This window comes from Mustela lutreola, chromosome 14 (assembly GCF_030435805.1).
Source record: "Mustela lutreola isolate mMusLut2 chromosome 14, mMusLut2.pri, whole genome shotgun sequence".
Taxonomy (NCBI): domain Eukaryota; kingdom Metazoa; phylum Chordata; class Mammalia; order Carnivora; family Mustelidae; genus Mustela; species Mustela lutreola.
The window spans coordinates 72101383-72117347 of NC_081303.1; the positions used below are offsets into that span (position 1 = coordinate 72101383).

The window sequence follows — 15965 nt, forward strand, 5'->3', positions numbered from 1 at the left end:
TAAATTCTACCCCTGAAACCAAAACTACACTAGATGTTAACTAACTAGAATTTAAATAAAATCTTGAGGGGAAAAAAATAAAGTCCATATGAAGGTAAGCTTACATATCCTTACTTAATATATCCTAATAAAACTCTTCGTCTAATTTATTAGCACATTGTTGACACTCTCATACTTCTGGTGTCAGCTGAATTCCTGTGGTGTAAAACCACAGGAATGTAGTTTTCCCAAAGTCTACACCTTTTTTTTTTTTTTTTTTTTGTCTCTTTGGAAAACTAAGGTTGGTCTATAAGGCTCCCACCTGTATGGAACTATAAATTCCATATATAAACTTTGACCTCTGGCTTGTTGCTTTCAGTTAAAAGCAAAAGAGGGGATGCTTGTCTACTACATCACACTTGAGATTGTACCATTTTCTTTCCCTCACTCCATATATCTTTTCTATATCATTCTCTGTTTCATCGTGTTCTTATTCCTCTACAAAATATGACTATCTTGATATCTAATATGGCTACAGGAAAATTAGATGTTATGGACACATTCGGAAGAGGGGGCGTTGGGGCACAAGCACCAAGTAGGAATTCATTTGAATTATCAGGTGACATTCTTTCCTCTCCCACTTGAATTCTTCTTCTACTAAGCTCTTCTTCCCTGGCATTTGCAATCCGTGTCTCAGTTTTAACATTCTGTGTTCTTTCTTCTGCCCCCAAACAATGCTCTAACACGCAAACAAATTCTGGTGGCAGAAAGGGCATCTGTATGCCTGTGGGTGATTTCTCTACTTTGACTGGAATAAAAATGAGGCTCTGCGGAGCAGAAGAAAGGAGTGATCTGTCCTACGTGCCTGAAACGGACACCTTTAATCTCATCTTTAGAGCACGACGCAGGGAAAGTGCATGAACGTATCAGCTTCTGACTCACCTGAGCTCCTATCCTCTGACCCTCAATTTAATGGGACAAGGTGTATGTTCCCACCTCTCTGTCTTTATCTCTGCTACTCCCATTCTTTATTTGATCACTTCATCTCAGATAGACCATCTTCTGGGAAGGTTTCTCTGATGATCCTTCTGGAATGAAAGTTCCTTTACTCTGCTTTATTTGAAGGCTTCACTTTGCTCTCAAGATCTCCCCGATACGATTCCATTCTAAAATGGAGATGAGATTCTTTACTGTTGCTAATATTGAGCTTCCAACCCACCATAAATACCTAATTTTGCGAGATTCTTACCACAAATTACTAAAACCACAATTTATGCACATTTACTTAGCAATAAGGACAAATGAATTGGAATTTTGAAAAAAGCATAATAATTTACAACTGATGGCAGGGCTTGACCTCAGAGTTGGATTCCCTTTTAGTTTCAGGCGAGGGCTTAAGACTCTTTGGCCCAAGAGAAGAGGCTCTGTGGACCCGAGTCAATGTTTCTGTGTTCCTGAAGTCTTTACGATATCACCTCATGAGCATCAGAAGGGAAAGAAACAAAAGGTATTATTGACGTGCAAGATGGTAGAAAGTTTGTGGATGGAATACTCCCTAGCATGGTCTCTCTCCTGCCTCAGCAATGACAAATGTATCAAATTTAAGATTCTGAGTTCAGTTCTAAATTACAGCAAAAACCGTGAACACTTTTATATAGTACTGTGTCTGTGTGTCTGTGTGTGGGTGGGTGGGAGCATGCGTATCTGTGTGTGTGTCTGTGTGTATCAGTGTGTGTGACTGTGTGCCTGTGTATGGCCTGAATAATATGGCTTCTCTCTGATGATTTCTATGAAGGCCAAATGAAACCATGTAAGTGATGGTATAAGCCCACGGTGCTGTGCACCTGTAGACGCCTGGCAGTGTCTACGGCACTTTTGAGAAGGAACCAGTTGTGTCTTGCACTGTATTTTCTACCTGAAGTTAGAAGCTGTAGCTCTTAGAGATGGTTTCAGGGTGGCAGTAATTACGCAGAACTGCACGAAGTTACCAACGCCATGTATAGGAAGTCAATTACATTTCTACACGACACTAACATTCCTCCTGGTCATTCTTACATCAGCTTTGGATGGGAACGTTTATCCAAGCTGCCCTGAACTATTCCGCTAGGAAACCAGGTTTTGTTCTGTTTCCTGTGGGTTTCACTTTTCCTTTGTGGAATGTTCTCCCTGCCTAGCCACTGCCTGTCCACACTCAGAGTGCTGCGCTCTGTTCTGCCCACGACCTCAACTCGTGGAAGGTGGAGGAGACCTGGGCAAACCGTGAGTGGAGTCGGAGTCCATAGTCAACAGAGGGGACAGACTGCTACGGGGAGGGAGCTGAAAAACAGGAGGGCGTGGAGCTCAGAGGAGGTGTGATCAGGGCTGAGAGAGCTCTGTAAGAGGAAAGCCAGAGGCTGGAATGATAAGGAGATCACACAGGGAAATGTGCCCCTGACTGATTGTCCGGGAGAGCGAGATCCTGGGTACACGAATGCTCCCTGGGTACCGCTGAGTGGGAGCTACAGTGGCTGCCGTGCTGGGGGTCACGTGGTGGTGATGCCCTCCTCTCTCTGGAGTCTGTGTCTCTCCCATGCTCTCAACACGGAAGGGAGACTTGACCTGCATACCTCCTGAGAACCCTGTTTCATGGACCTAACTTTCCTGGGGAGGCCGAGTTTCTCTTCTTCGGAGGGCAGAGATCTCTCTGTATTCTCCTGACAGGCCGCCGACCACTTTCTGCTCTGAGAGGGAGTGTCAGAGAGCACACTGTCCCCTGAGACAGCTCATTCTACTCTGAACAGCTCTAGTAACTAAATCATTCTTCTTTCTAGAAAATTCAAAGTTTAAATTCAAACATTGTCTGTTATTTTTAGCCCAGAACGACTCATTTTTAAAGAATATTTTATTTATTTACTTGAGAGAGAGCATGAGGGGGGAGAGGGTCAGAGGGACAAGCAGACTCCCCACTAAGCAGGGAGCCCGATGCAGGATTCTGGGACTCCAAGATCATGACCTGAGCTGAAGGCAGTCGCTTAACCAACTGAGCCACCCAGACACCCAGGACTACTCATTTCTATCAGAAACAACATTGAATAACTTTTCACCCCTTCTGTGCGAGAGTGTCTCAAATAATTGACCATGACCATCTTGGCATTTTAAAAATCATGATGGGACTTTGGTGTTTCATGATGAAGTAGAACTTGGCCATCAGCCTAGGGCACCCAAGCCAGATTTTACAACTGCATGATGGTGGCCTTGGTGAGAAGCCAGCACGTCACCCATCCACCTATCCATGCGTCCGTTCAGTAAATACACATTGAGCTCCTAAGAAACAACAGGAAATTTTCTACTGGTGTGAAACGGCAGCAACAATACCGTGCTCACGGGGACATGTAACAAAGAGAAAAACGAGGTGTGTAAAGAAAGAACACTGGTCCTGGAGTTCTCCCCTTCCCCACCTTAGGTGCTCAATAAATGCAAATAACATTATTGTCATTGTCATTTTAAGGCAGATAAGAGTTTGTGTGTCTTCTCTGATGCACAGTGTTTTATGGTTTATGATGACCCCATTGACAAAAATCTCAGAAGCACCTTATAAAGAAAAGTCTCTGTATTCACATCAGTCATCCGTAGTAATGCAATCCCATCAACAGGAATGGCTTGATTATTACCCTTTAAAAATCAGTTAAGTAAAATATTCCCACATTTTAATCAGTTAAGTAAAATATTTCCACAACAATAGAATGTAGAGATCTCAAAGACAAAGTTTGGTTGCATAATATTTCAGAAGGGCAGCTGATTATTTTTCCCTCCAGTGTGATGCCTTGTAGACCACCATCCCTTGTTCCGTGTGTGTTCGTGCACTTCTGTGCTCCTGGTTTGAAGGGAAACATGGCAGAACAGATAAAAGGTACAGGGGGTCTGCTTTCAGTTCTGAATACAAAAGCATCAAGAACCTACATCATCGACAAAATCTTTGGCAGAACCCAGGAAGAATAAGAATACAGGTTCTTGGAACTAACAACAAAATAAAATACACATCTTTTAAACTGAGAAAGCCAGTATACCAGCAGTCTGTCTTTAGCTGGGATGTATGGGGTGGTGGAGGCTGGCGGCTTGAGTCAGAGAGCAACGTGGGTGTGGGTTGGAAACTAGATTATAGGACAGTGACTTAGCGCCCCTCATGCCCGTCTCTCAAGTCCCCTGCCCGTTCCCTCCAGACACAGGCTTCTGTGCCCTGCATGGAGGTAACTGCAGAGTCGATAGCATCGCCCAGCGGAACATGGTCTGGGACAGGATTTAATGCACACAGGAGTGAACTCACTCTTCACATGGCTTCTGTTGCCTCTATAATCTGAATTTATTTCTAATAGGGAAGAAAACCGTAGATTTATTTTAGTTGTGACAAATCCCCTACCAGAAAGGAGGCAGTAAGACGATCTGAGCTGGGTCTTTGGGGTGGCTCAGTCGATTACGTGTCTGACTCTTGATTTGGACTCAGGTCATGATCTCCGCCTGAGTCAGCCTTCACACGCAGTGGAGTCAGCTTGGGGATTTTCTCTCCCTCTGCCCCTCCCCCTGCTTGCACACACCCTTTCTCTAAAATAAATAAGTAAATTAAAAAAAAAAAAGGCTCTGAGTTATTCTGGGTGGGGCATCAGGAAGGACTTAACCCAAAATGGATTGGATCAGCATTGGAAAAGACTGAGACAAAGAGCAGACAAGAGAAAGAGATTCCAAACAAAAGAAAAGTAGTAAGGGAGCACACGTCAAAAGTCATGGTGTGGGAGCAGGAAGAGTACAGCATAAGTGGGAAGCGTGTGGGCGGGCACAAGTGAGAGGTGGGAATGCGCACTGGAACACAAAGAATGAGCCGTCATCTGTGGCCACCTCTACGGGTCGCGTGTCTGGCCATCTCCCCACAGCTTCCCTCTGAACTTGGACCAACCAAAGGCAAGAATCGTCTTGAGATCAGGAGTCACTTAATAAACATATACCTTGTAAAGAGCAAAAGTTGTAGGATCTGGTGGTGTGTCCAACTGCATGTTTGATAAAGGAACAAGAGATGGGGTAAAGGAATTATATTCAGTTTAAGACTGATGAGAAGCTCTTTCAGGATGTGATCGCACCTGTAATTAATTTCAGGGAGGTGTAAGGAGCAGGGACAGAGAGACGGCGCTTTGTTGAAGCAGGTCATGTGTGGGGTTTGTGTAAGTATCTGAAAGTATGGGGGAAGGTGACCTAGCTGGGAATGCACGGATTGCCACCATCCCCAGAGGCTGGCTCTGCTCCTGGGACGGACTCCGTTGTTCTGTCACGTTTCTATGATAGTGTCTGTTATTGTTTGGAGGAAGTAGATTTTTCCCCTACTAATGGTTTTCAATACAAGATGACACTTACTGGTCCTTTATTAGCTGTGCTGACTCATCTGTTAGTACTCAATATTTATTTCTTCATTGAGTAAATATACTTATTGAGAGTCCCTAGGAGGCAGGCACGGAACTAGACTCTGGGTTTCTTTGCTCTGGCAACCTTACCAAGGCAATAAACTGGATGTCGGAGCCCGTTCTCTGTGTCCGTGTGCCACCATCATTCTCTTGCTGGACTTCTCCTTGCTCCCAAGAGCAGGATCGAATATTTATGGAATGGGATTGCTTTAGTGGCTTTACATGTTTTGTTGTACAAGTATCAGTACGTTCGATTCGGGGCCATAACCTAGACCCCGCTGAGCCATCTACATCATATACTACGTATAGTGTATGAATTAAATACCCCTTCTTAAGTTACTCAAAATATGAATTCCAAACCCTATGGAACCCTAATGGCTTCAGGGAGGTGTCCCCAACCTACATCAAAGGAAAACTAATTTTGAAAAACTAGAGTTTTATATCTAGCCAAAATTTTATTTTAATGTGAGGACCTAAAAAGTGATTGTCTGGTATTAACCAGCACAGCTAACAACCAGGAGATTTGGGGGGGGGGGGGAAGACATCCACCAAAACACTATTTTGGAAATCACATTTAATAAGAAAACACATAAATAACGCCAGGAAATGATTCGGGATAAAAGGTAGGTAAGAATGAATAACCATCTTAATTAGGTCTGTCACTGTCTCAAACAAACCACACCAGGACTGAAGAGAAACAAAATGGAGAGGAGATGACCCGCGGCTGAGGAGTGAGGAGAGGACACTCACAAGCTCCCCAAGTCACCTGTCCTGAGGGGACGATGGGAACATCATCCCCTTCGGGGAACGCATGTTAAAATGTTGACAAAAAAGGGAAGTAGGAAGCATAGAATAAAGGTACAGATTGAAATAATGATTTCCACAGAGACTGCATCATTAACTAAGTAGAATCAAAATGAAAACTTAATAGGGGGCACCTGGGAGGCTCCGTTGGTTGAACGTCCATCTGACTTGATTTGGGCTCAGGTCATGATCTCAGGGTCGTGCAATCCAGCCTGCGTCAGGCTCTGCACTGGGCATGGAGTCTGCTTGAGGTTCTCGCTCTCTCTCTCTCTCTCTCTCCCTCTGCCTCTCACCCCACTCACATTCTCTCCCTTTCTCTCTCAAAAAATAAATAAGCAAATAAATAAAACACATAAAGGGCAAAACCAGAAGACACAAAGTACTTTCTCTTCATCTACCTATGTGTTGTTGACAAAAGGTCTTTTCAGTGTTGAAGAAGAGTTGGGGGAGTTTTGTCACACGAACTGTGATCTAATCGGACAAGTTCATCTCAGTCGTTAATTAGAAATTGACTGGAAGACAGAGAGCCTCGGCAGAAGTGGGATTTCATTGCTGAAGGTCCGCGGGATGCCCACCCCTCAGGGGCCACTTGGCCGTGTGTGGAGCTGGAGCTGCTCAGGAGAGGTCCTTCTCCTCCCTTCGACCTGCCTAAAAGAATTTAGAGAGCGGGCCTGCGCCGGGGGGAGAGATGACCGGAGATAACCAGGACACTCCTCTGCCTGACAGGGCGAAGCTTGGGTACCAGACATCTCTGCTCATCTGCCTGTGAATCACCTACCTTCGGGACCTCAGACCTCTGCCCCCTGCTTGGCTCAGAACGGTCCACCGGCCTCCGGCTGCCGCTGTGGCTCGTTTCTTGGTGGGGTCCTCACACTCTGCACCCAAAGTTGTTCTGCTCCCGTTAATCTGTCTTTTGATTACAGGGGTCCTCAGCCTAAAAATTTGAAGACCCTGAAATGTACAATAGTTGTAATTATGTATTTCCTAATAGTAATAAAAATCTATTATTTGTTATCATTTTATATTCCTTCATATTACTAAAAATAGCTATAGCTTATTTTTCTCTCTCTATATGCATATATAAATACACACATATATATACGTGCAATATTTATATTAGAAATTGGGAAAACTGAATGGAAAATTGGACAAAGTCCTTGTTACGTTTCAAGATTTTAGCATTTTTCACTTATTAAACAGACAAAATAAAGAAAAAAATCTCAGAAAATATTTTTTTAAGCTGACCCCAGACTTAAAGAGGTTAAATGAAAAACTGCATGTACTACTTGGGAAATTCTAAGACCTACATTTCAATGTTCTCTTCCTCTCGAGCACACCTGGAGCCGTTGTGTACCAGGCTATGCAGAAAGACTAAAGCGTTTCACAACGTAGATAACAGATGAACTCCCGCCACTTCCTTCCTGCAAACCTTCAGCAGACTTGCCTCTGCCTCTGAGGAGCCCGGGGAGCCTGTCTGCCATGACCTGAAATGCTGTCCGCCACCCGTGGTAGCGCGGCCCCGCGGCACTTAGGACAACACTACGGCGCTATGCGCTTGAGTGAGCGTGCCCGTGAACTTGCGAAGCATTCTGCTGTGTGTGTGCGCGTGTGTTCTCTTGTTTTGTGAAACTGGGATAATACCACAGAATATAGTTTGTGTCCAGATATGTTTTCTTACTTCATATCACTGCCTAATACTTTTCTCTTCCCACCCCGCTGTGCCCTACCCCAGCGCCCACCCCAGCCGGCAAGTTCCCTGAGCCTCCTCCAGGCAGGAGAGCCAAAGCCCGCTTCTCGACATCAGCACGCTGCCCCCAGGATGCATTCTAAAATCCGCAACAGCCAAATGCTGTCTTCAGGCCTCAGTGGTGGTACAGTACAGGGTAACTCTTCTATTTACAGGTACATGAAGGTTTAGGATGAAACCACTGCGGTTTCCACTTTCCTGAACACAGTCGGTCCCTCTCCCCGACTCCAAGAACCAGACTGAATTCTGTCCCTTGTGAACTTAGGGTGACGAGCTAAGCACTGGGTTCCATCCGTTCGGAGAATGTCCCAGGGCACAACCAAGGCTAATCCACTACCCTGGTATGTAGCTCTTGAGGCCTCCAGGAAAAATAAAGAATCACCGCTTGTAGCAGCAAGAGAGAAATCAGTAAAGATCTCACACTCAGACCTACAGGATGTTAGGGTCGCCTGAAGGGCAGAGGAGAATGAAATGTTTTGAAGCATGACGAGGCAAAGGCAACAGCGAGAGCCACTGGACGAGGGCCGGCTGTGTCCAGCTTTGCTGTCCTTCAGGCCCGAAGTGTGTCCCTATGAAATCATTCGAAACTCCTCCTGCCATCAACATCTATGACTTTCGGTTTCATCAGCCAGAGAAACTGAACAGTTTTCTTCCTGTAAACATCTGAGTCACAAAGAAAAATTACAGCCAAGTTTTTTTTTTTTTTCTTAATTTTTTTTGTTGTTGTTATTGTTAAAAAAAAAAAAAAAATGTCTGTAGCTGCCAGGAGTTGCAGCGCTGAACTTTTCTTACCCGGTGGGCAGACTTAAGCGTGGATCAGCGGATGCCAACACCCTTAGTCGGGCTCCAGTTTCAAAGGGGAGCCCTGAGTCCCCCAGACACTCCTCCCCCTTTCTTTCTCCTTCGAGCCTCGAGCCCCGGTGGCAGCGGGAGAGGACGGTAGAGGCCTGTCGTTACCAGCACGTGAGTGCACCTCCTGGATGGAGGCAGGTCCTTTGATTTCAATGCCGCGGACACACAGACCAGGGGCCTGATGAAGGGACAGAATCCTCACAAGCACGGGGATCCTTCCTGGAGCATTTGTAAATGAATCGGGCACTGCGCTTCTCCCCACCCCTGCCTGGGATCCTTGCCTTCAGCGGATGGATGGATTCCAGTTTTAGTCTTGCCTTTCTCAGTTATAGAGAGAACAAGTGTGTAAAGTGTGTAATCGGCTTCTGTAAGTATGATAATGGAGACTTCCAGAATTTGAAAAAACACCAACCTCTAAAAGGGTTGAAGTCCTTAAAAATGCTTTTCCTTGTTTTTTTTTTTTGTTTTGTTTTTTTTTGTTTTGTTTTTTTTCTATGAAGGGCATGGGAGACACCCTGGAGAATCTCAAGATGTCAAATAAACGGAAGGAACCCGGAGGCGGTGTTGCTGTGACCTGCTCTGTGGTCTTCAGGGAGGAGGGGAACCTGGCTGGAAGGGAGGGGCTCGGAGACCAGCTGCATTTGGCATATGACGGACGTGAAGTCATCTAAAGGGGAAAAAACCTACTGCATGGATCTGCACGAGGGGGATGGAGAAGTTGCAGCCTGAATTTGGAAGCCGTCTGGATAATTCCACCAAAGCAGCCGTAAGTTAGCAAAAACCTAGGAAGACCTGCCAGGGAGACCCAGACCTCTGTGGGTTTGCACGGTTCCTTATGGCAGACTTCAACCCTGCTGAGATGGGTGCATCAGGCTGGTCTTCCGGTAAGGATAGAGAGGAACCCTAGGGGACCTATCCTCAGCAGTTAGAGCATTGCTCTGTATGAAGGATCTCCTGAGAGACTGCACACAGAATAATAAAGGTAAAGTGGAGGGACTATCCCAGGAGACCAACATGGCAGGGTCAAGAAGCTGCTGATTATGTAAGAGTTAGCTGAGATGACAGCAGCGTGCAAATAGTTTTATGAATTGAAATATTCCTTCCAACTATAATTAAGCAGCGGCAACAGTCCTGAATGTTTAATCACTTGCTTAACTGTTGAATGTACTTCCAACCCAGGCAATAGCAGCCAGTCTATTTCTTATTCTGACAGCACGTCACAACCAGAATCCAAACTTGGTTGGAAATGCATTATTTAAATGAAAATAAATTGACTATTGATACAATTCAGTTGGGCTTGAGAAGATTGTATCTCACAGACACAAATATCGACTGTTCTTCTTTTGTCATTGATCATTGTGGCAAAAAATAGATAATCATCGCTGATTAAATGCCAGGGTTGCCTAATGAATCTTTTTCTGTAGAACTTTCAGGGAGATATCTTGAGAGAATGTGTATTAAGAGGCCTCCAATCCATACCCTGCCAAGTGGGAAGACTTCACCATCATCGGGAGAGTGTCAGAGATAGTCCTGGTTTTTTATATTCAATTACCAGCTAAAGCTCCCTCTGGCAAGTCAAGACTTCTAATTCCATGTGTTGGAGAAGACAACTGAGCAAGCATTGGACGTCTTGCCGTATTAACTTGAACAACCCGTTCACAATTGTCCCTGAAGTTTATAATATTGATCTTGGAAATCTTGTTGGCTCTCTAGAGAAAAGAATAATACATTTAAATAGACTTTTAACCACTTAAGTGGCCAAGGAAAATAAAATCAGTAAAATAAATAATTAAATAAAGGAAAGAAAAAGAAAAACAAAGCCCACCTTGCGTAGCCTTGAAATTGGAGACTGAAGACCACGGCAAGACACAAACAGCAACTGCTTTTCCTTGTCAGGAGTGTGCACGGGGCTGAGAGGCCACCTCGCAGTGTCCATTTCCAAACAACGAGCGCCGTGTTGCAAGGCCTGAGAAAGACGCGCCGGCAGCCCCCCCTGCGGCCCCGAGTGCCTCCGTCTCAGGGCTGTTCTTACAGCCGTGGCCTTGAGCGTGAGTGAACAGGACTTCTCAAGGCCACGGCTGTAGGAGCCAGCGTGCCAACAGACAGCCTGGGAGCAGACCGGCTCGCCTTCCTCGTCCTCTCTCCACAGTGGCCTCGGCTCACGTGGGCTGCTTCAGGATGCTTTAGGAAGAGAAAGTCGCCTCATCTTGAGAAGGAATCGTGAGCAGCAAGCACGGGAAGTAAGTCCACGGAGACGGGGGGCCACCTCCTCAGACCAGAGACACTTGGGAGTGCTGTGAGCTTGGGGTGCCCGGGGGGTGTGGTCTGTTCAGCATCCGACTCTTAGTTTCAGCTCAGGCTGGGATCTCAGGGTCCTGAGATCGAGTCCCGCGCCGGGCTCTGCGCTCAACATGGGTCTGACTGACATTCTCTCTCTCTCCCTCTGCCCCTCCTGCTCATTCTCTCTCTCTCTCTCTCTCTCTAATAAATGAATCTTCAGGAAAAGAAAAAAAAAAAAAAAGAGTGGTGGGAGCTGGAGACCACTAAGGGCAGTCACCTGTGTGATTGGACCTTACTTGTGTCTGAGTGCTCACTGATGTGACCCATCTACCAGAACCCAGGAAAACACTTTCCCAGGGAAGTGAATCAGCAGTACTGATTTCTATATGAAAGTAACAGGAGTAACAGTGGAATGCAGCCTGGAGGAAATTGTACAGCTCCTCGGGGTGAGGGAATAGGACAGTGGAGAATGTCAGTTCGTGCATGACAGACATAACTGTAACACAGGGTTTGAAAAGTCATACTCCGTGAGATTACCATCGTTCCAAATGCACTTCAAGACATCTATGCATTTTACATTTTACTCCTTAAATCTTTTGCTCCCTCTCCAGTGCACTCATAAGATGATCATAAGGTCTTAAAAAATAAAATGGGCTACAGATGATTGATTAATGTAGGATGCCATTTTCATAAAAAGTTATGTGTATCCTATGCCGTGAGAATTGGAAAGGGCGCACATGAGGTTACCCAGATGTTGGGATTTCAGGTAAGTTACATTTTGCTTCAGTGACTTGTGGTCTGGATTTTGTCATTTTTTGCTAAGATAATTATGTATTAATTGCAACGAAAGAAAGTTAAAAAAAAGAAAAAGAAGGAAAGATAAAAGATCGTAGCTGATACAGTTTTGCCATTCTGGCCCCTGTAAGCTTGCCCCTTTTTCTTGTATGGAATATAATTCTCTTCTTCTACACGAGGGGTCATTGGTATTTCCATGACCTTTTAGACCAGCTTTCACATTTATGGGACAGAGCAAGAGTCTGGCAAATCCAGGTTTCAGGGTAATATAATCAGAACTAATAAAATCATGCAAGTATAAAATGCAGCTTACTCTTTTTCATTTCCAGGTGTTTGTGTATGGTTTTCCTTCTGCTTACATTTCCCTAGACCCTTAGACGCTTGGCTTTTCCCCTGTACTTTTGTATATGTCTCTGGGTATGTGGATGGACATCTTTGATCTCAGCTTATATATTACTTCTTGCCTCAATTAGATGACTCTCGTCTATGCTCCATTGGACCCTGTGAAATTCTTAGTTTGGTATGTGGTGCTATTTTGTTGGGCAACTGTATTTATTGAGAGCACACTCTGAGGAGGTCCTGAGTTAGTCACTTGGATAAACCTACCTTAAAAGACAGAAAGGGCACGTCTACTCTTGAAGCTTATAGTGCCGGTGAAATGACAACTGATAATTACAGTTGTCACAAGTGGTAGAAAAGGGGAAAAAAAGATCCAATGCCAGTGAACACAAAGAAGACTTCTCCTAGCCTAAGACAGGACCTACAAGAGGATTTCCTGGGAAGGAGACACTAAATTGGGAACCAGGGGATGAAAAAGTTTGTGTGAGTCCTTCAGTAGAAGGAAGTAGGGTATTGAAGAGACTCTGGGTAGAAAGCAAAGAGAAAAACCTCAAGAGACTGAGTCAGTAGACAACGAACCCAGTGCGGTGTTCACATGTATTCTTGTGAAAGCTGCATAGTTCTCTCCTTCTGCCAGGAAAGCAAAAGACAGAAAACTTCTTGAGGTCAGAAATGTCAAATTCGCCAAGGGATGATACTCAGTATATGCATTTGATTAAAGTGACAGTTAGCGTTATTTTTGTGGAAGACAAAATGAGATGCTATTTTAAGACTCAAACACAATAATATGGGTTTTTTTTTTTTTTTACTTTTAAAAAAAAATTTCTTTTCAGCATAACAGAATTCATTGTTTTTGCACCACACCCAGTGCTCCGTGCAATCTATGCCCTCCTTAATACCCACCACCTGGCTCCCCCAACCTCCCACCGCCCCTCCCTGCCCCTTCAAAAACCTCAGGTTGTTTTTCAGATTCCTCAGTCTCTCATGGTTCATTTCCCCTTCCAATTTTCCCCAACTCCCTTCTCCTCTCCATCTCCCCTTGTCCTCCATGCTATTTGTTATGCTCCACAAATAAGTGAAACCATATGATAATTGACTCTCTCTGCTTGACTTATTTCACTCAGCAGAATCTCTTCCAGTCCCGTCCATGTTGCTACAAAAGTTGGGTATTCATCCTTGCTGATGGAGGCATCATACTCCATCGTGTATATGGACCACATCTTCCTTATCCATTCATCCGTTGAAGGGCATCTTGGTTCTTTCCACAGTTTGGCGACCGTGGTCATTGTTGCTATAAATATTGGAGTACAGATGGCCCTTCTTTTCACTACATCTATATCTTTGGGGTAAATACCCAGGTGTGCAATTGCAGGGTCATAGGGAAGCTCTATTTTTAATTTCTTGAGGAATCTCCACACTGTTTTCCAAAGTGGCTGTATCAGCTTGCATTCCCACCAACAGTGTAAGTAGGTTCCCCTTTCTCCACATCCCCTCCAACACATGTTGTTTCCTGTCTTGCTAATTTTGGTCATTCTAACTGGTATAAGGTAGTATCTCAATGTGGTTTGAATTTGAATCTCCCTGATGGCTAGTGATGATGAACATTTTTTCATGTGTCTGTTAGCCATTTGTAGGTCTTCATTGGAGAAGTGTCTGTTCATATCTTCTGCCCATTTTTTGATATGATTGTCTGTTTTGTGTGTGTTGAGTTTGAGGAGTTCTTTATAGATCCTGGATATCAACCTTTTGTCTGTACTGTCATTTGCAAATATCTTCTCCCATTCCGTGGGTTGCCTCCTTGTTTTGGTGACTGTTTCCTGTGCTGTGCAGAAGCTTTTGATCTTGATAAAGTCACAGAAGTCCATTTTCACTTTTGTTTCCTTTGCTTTTGGAGACATATCTTGAAAGAAGTTGCTGTGGCTGATATCAAAGAGGTTACTGCCTATGTTCTCCTCTAGGATTCTGATGGATTCCTGTCTCACATTGAGGTCTTTTATCCATTTCGAGTTTATCTTTGTTTTAACAAAAATGGAGCAAAGGAAGAACAAGAAGAAAATATCTTATTTAAGAGAAAATGCCCTTTTGTACATGTGATCTTTAACCTGGCTCTTTCTCTACGAAATCCCTAATGGTCTTACCACACGGAGCTTTGTATAGGTGTCTAGACCTTGAGATAGTCTTTAGAAATGGCAGAAATCGCTATTTGCTTTTAAGAGTAGAAAGATAAATTAGTGAAAACCTCTGGAAACTGAAGTGCAGAATGTTAAAATCTTGTGAAATCCTGAGAGAATGAAGTATTTTGAAAAATTACAATGGAAAATCATACTAGTTGGACTGATTTAAAAGTTGGCTAGTGCTGGCTCTGTCATAGAGTGCTGTGAGATTGTTTTCTCCCAGAAAAAGAGTTTTGGTCTTTTAGTTTTGATCTTTTAGGAGGTGATTTGGAGACTGCATCCACCAATGTTCACAGTTTTAGATATTATTAGGAAAACCCCAATTTCCTTCCTGAAAGTATCTTATTCAAAATGAATGAAATGATAGCATAAATACCCTCTTTTGTCTTGAAACATATTCATAGCTGAAGAGTTACACCATTAGACCTTTCTCATCCAGGAACCTTAATATGAGTCAGTGGAAATCAAGTCCCTTATATTAGACCCAAATGGGAAGGTGAGTCACCCAATTGCTTGTCTCTCCTTCCTTGTTCTCAGAGTGGCTGTGGCAGGAGGAGGTCTTGGGAGAAGCATGTATCATCGTCCTCCCTTGATGGCACCTCCTGGGTAGAGGAAGGTCTGCTCTGAACTCCTTGAGGTTTCAGTAATGTGTGACACATTCTCCTAATTATTAACAGCTGGCATTCCTGGAAACTAACAGAGGCACAGCACCAAGAACATGTGAACCCTCCTGGAATATTTATAAATGTCTTTTTCAGTGGATGCCTTCTTGACTATGCCTAGGATCCATTACTTCAGTGATTGAATTTTATTATTAGCCTTGCTTTTCTCAATTACACACAGAAAACACAAGTGAGTAATGAGCTTCATATGACCACAACAATAAAGCTTTCATATTCCCAAAGAGCACTGAGCTTGTGAGAGGGCGGAGGCTCTGATAAACACTTTACTTCTCTGTCAGGGATAAGGAATGCACTTTGGTGAACTGTAAGCCAAGAAGTCAAGTGAACGGAACCCACTGGGAGTGGGTATTGTAGTAAGCTGTTATCTGGGCTACAGGGATCAGGTCACAACTGGAAATAGGGTCCCCACATGACAGCTAATCACAGAGATTGCAGTCATCTGAAGGAAGAAATGGATTGTGTTAATTCAGGCTCATGACATGGAAGAGAAGACGAAGTAGTATTTGCAAAATGTTTTACTTTACTAGAGTGTGGATAAGTCAGCAGAAATCAAGGGCGATTGGCATGAGTCCTACAAAAATCTGTGGGTTTTCATGATTCTTTATCACAGACTTTAGTATTCCTTATGAGGATGCACTGGGCCAGTCGTAAGAGTAGAGAGGAATAGGGCTATCTGGTAGCTCAGTGCGTTAAGCGTCTGACCCTTGATTTGAGCTCAGGTTATGATCTCAGGGTCATGATATTGAGCCCTGAATAAGGCTCCAAAGTCAGTGAGGGGTCTGCTCGAGATTCTCTCTCCATCTCCACCTGCCTCTCTGCACTGCTCCCCCACACCCGTTTTCTCTCCAAAACATACAGATCTTTAAAAAAAAAAAAGTAGAGTAGA

The 15965-nt window shown here is 44.1% G+C and overlaps 1 long non-coding RNA gene across 1 annotated transcript; it reads left to right on the forward strand.

Moving 5' to 3' along the window:
- The first annotated feature begins 7936 nt into the window (after positions 1 to 7936).
- LOC131815288 (uncharacterized) lies at positions 7937 to 12703 on the forward strand. The gene is made up of 3 exons (XR_009347643.1): positions 7937 to 9175; positions 9309 to 9574; positions 10233 to 12703. It is a non-coding gene; the product is annotated as an uncharacterized LOC131815288 (long non-coding RNA).
- The last annotated feature ends 3262 nt before the right edge of the window (positions 12704 to 15965 follow it).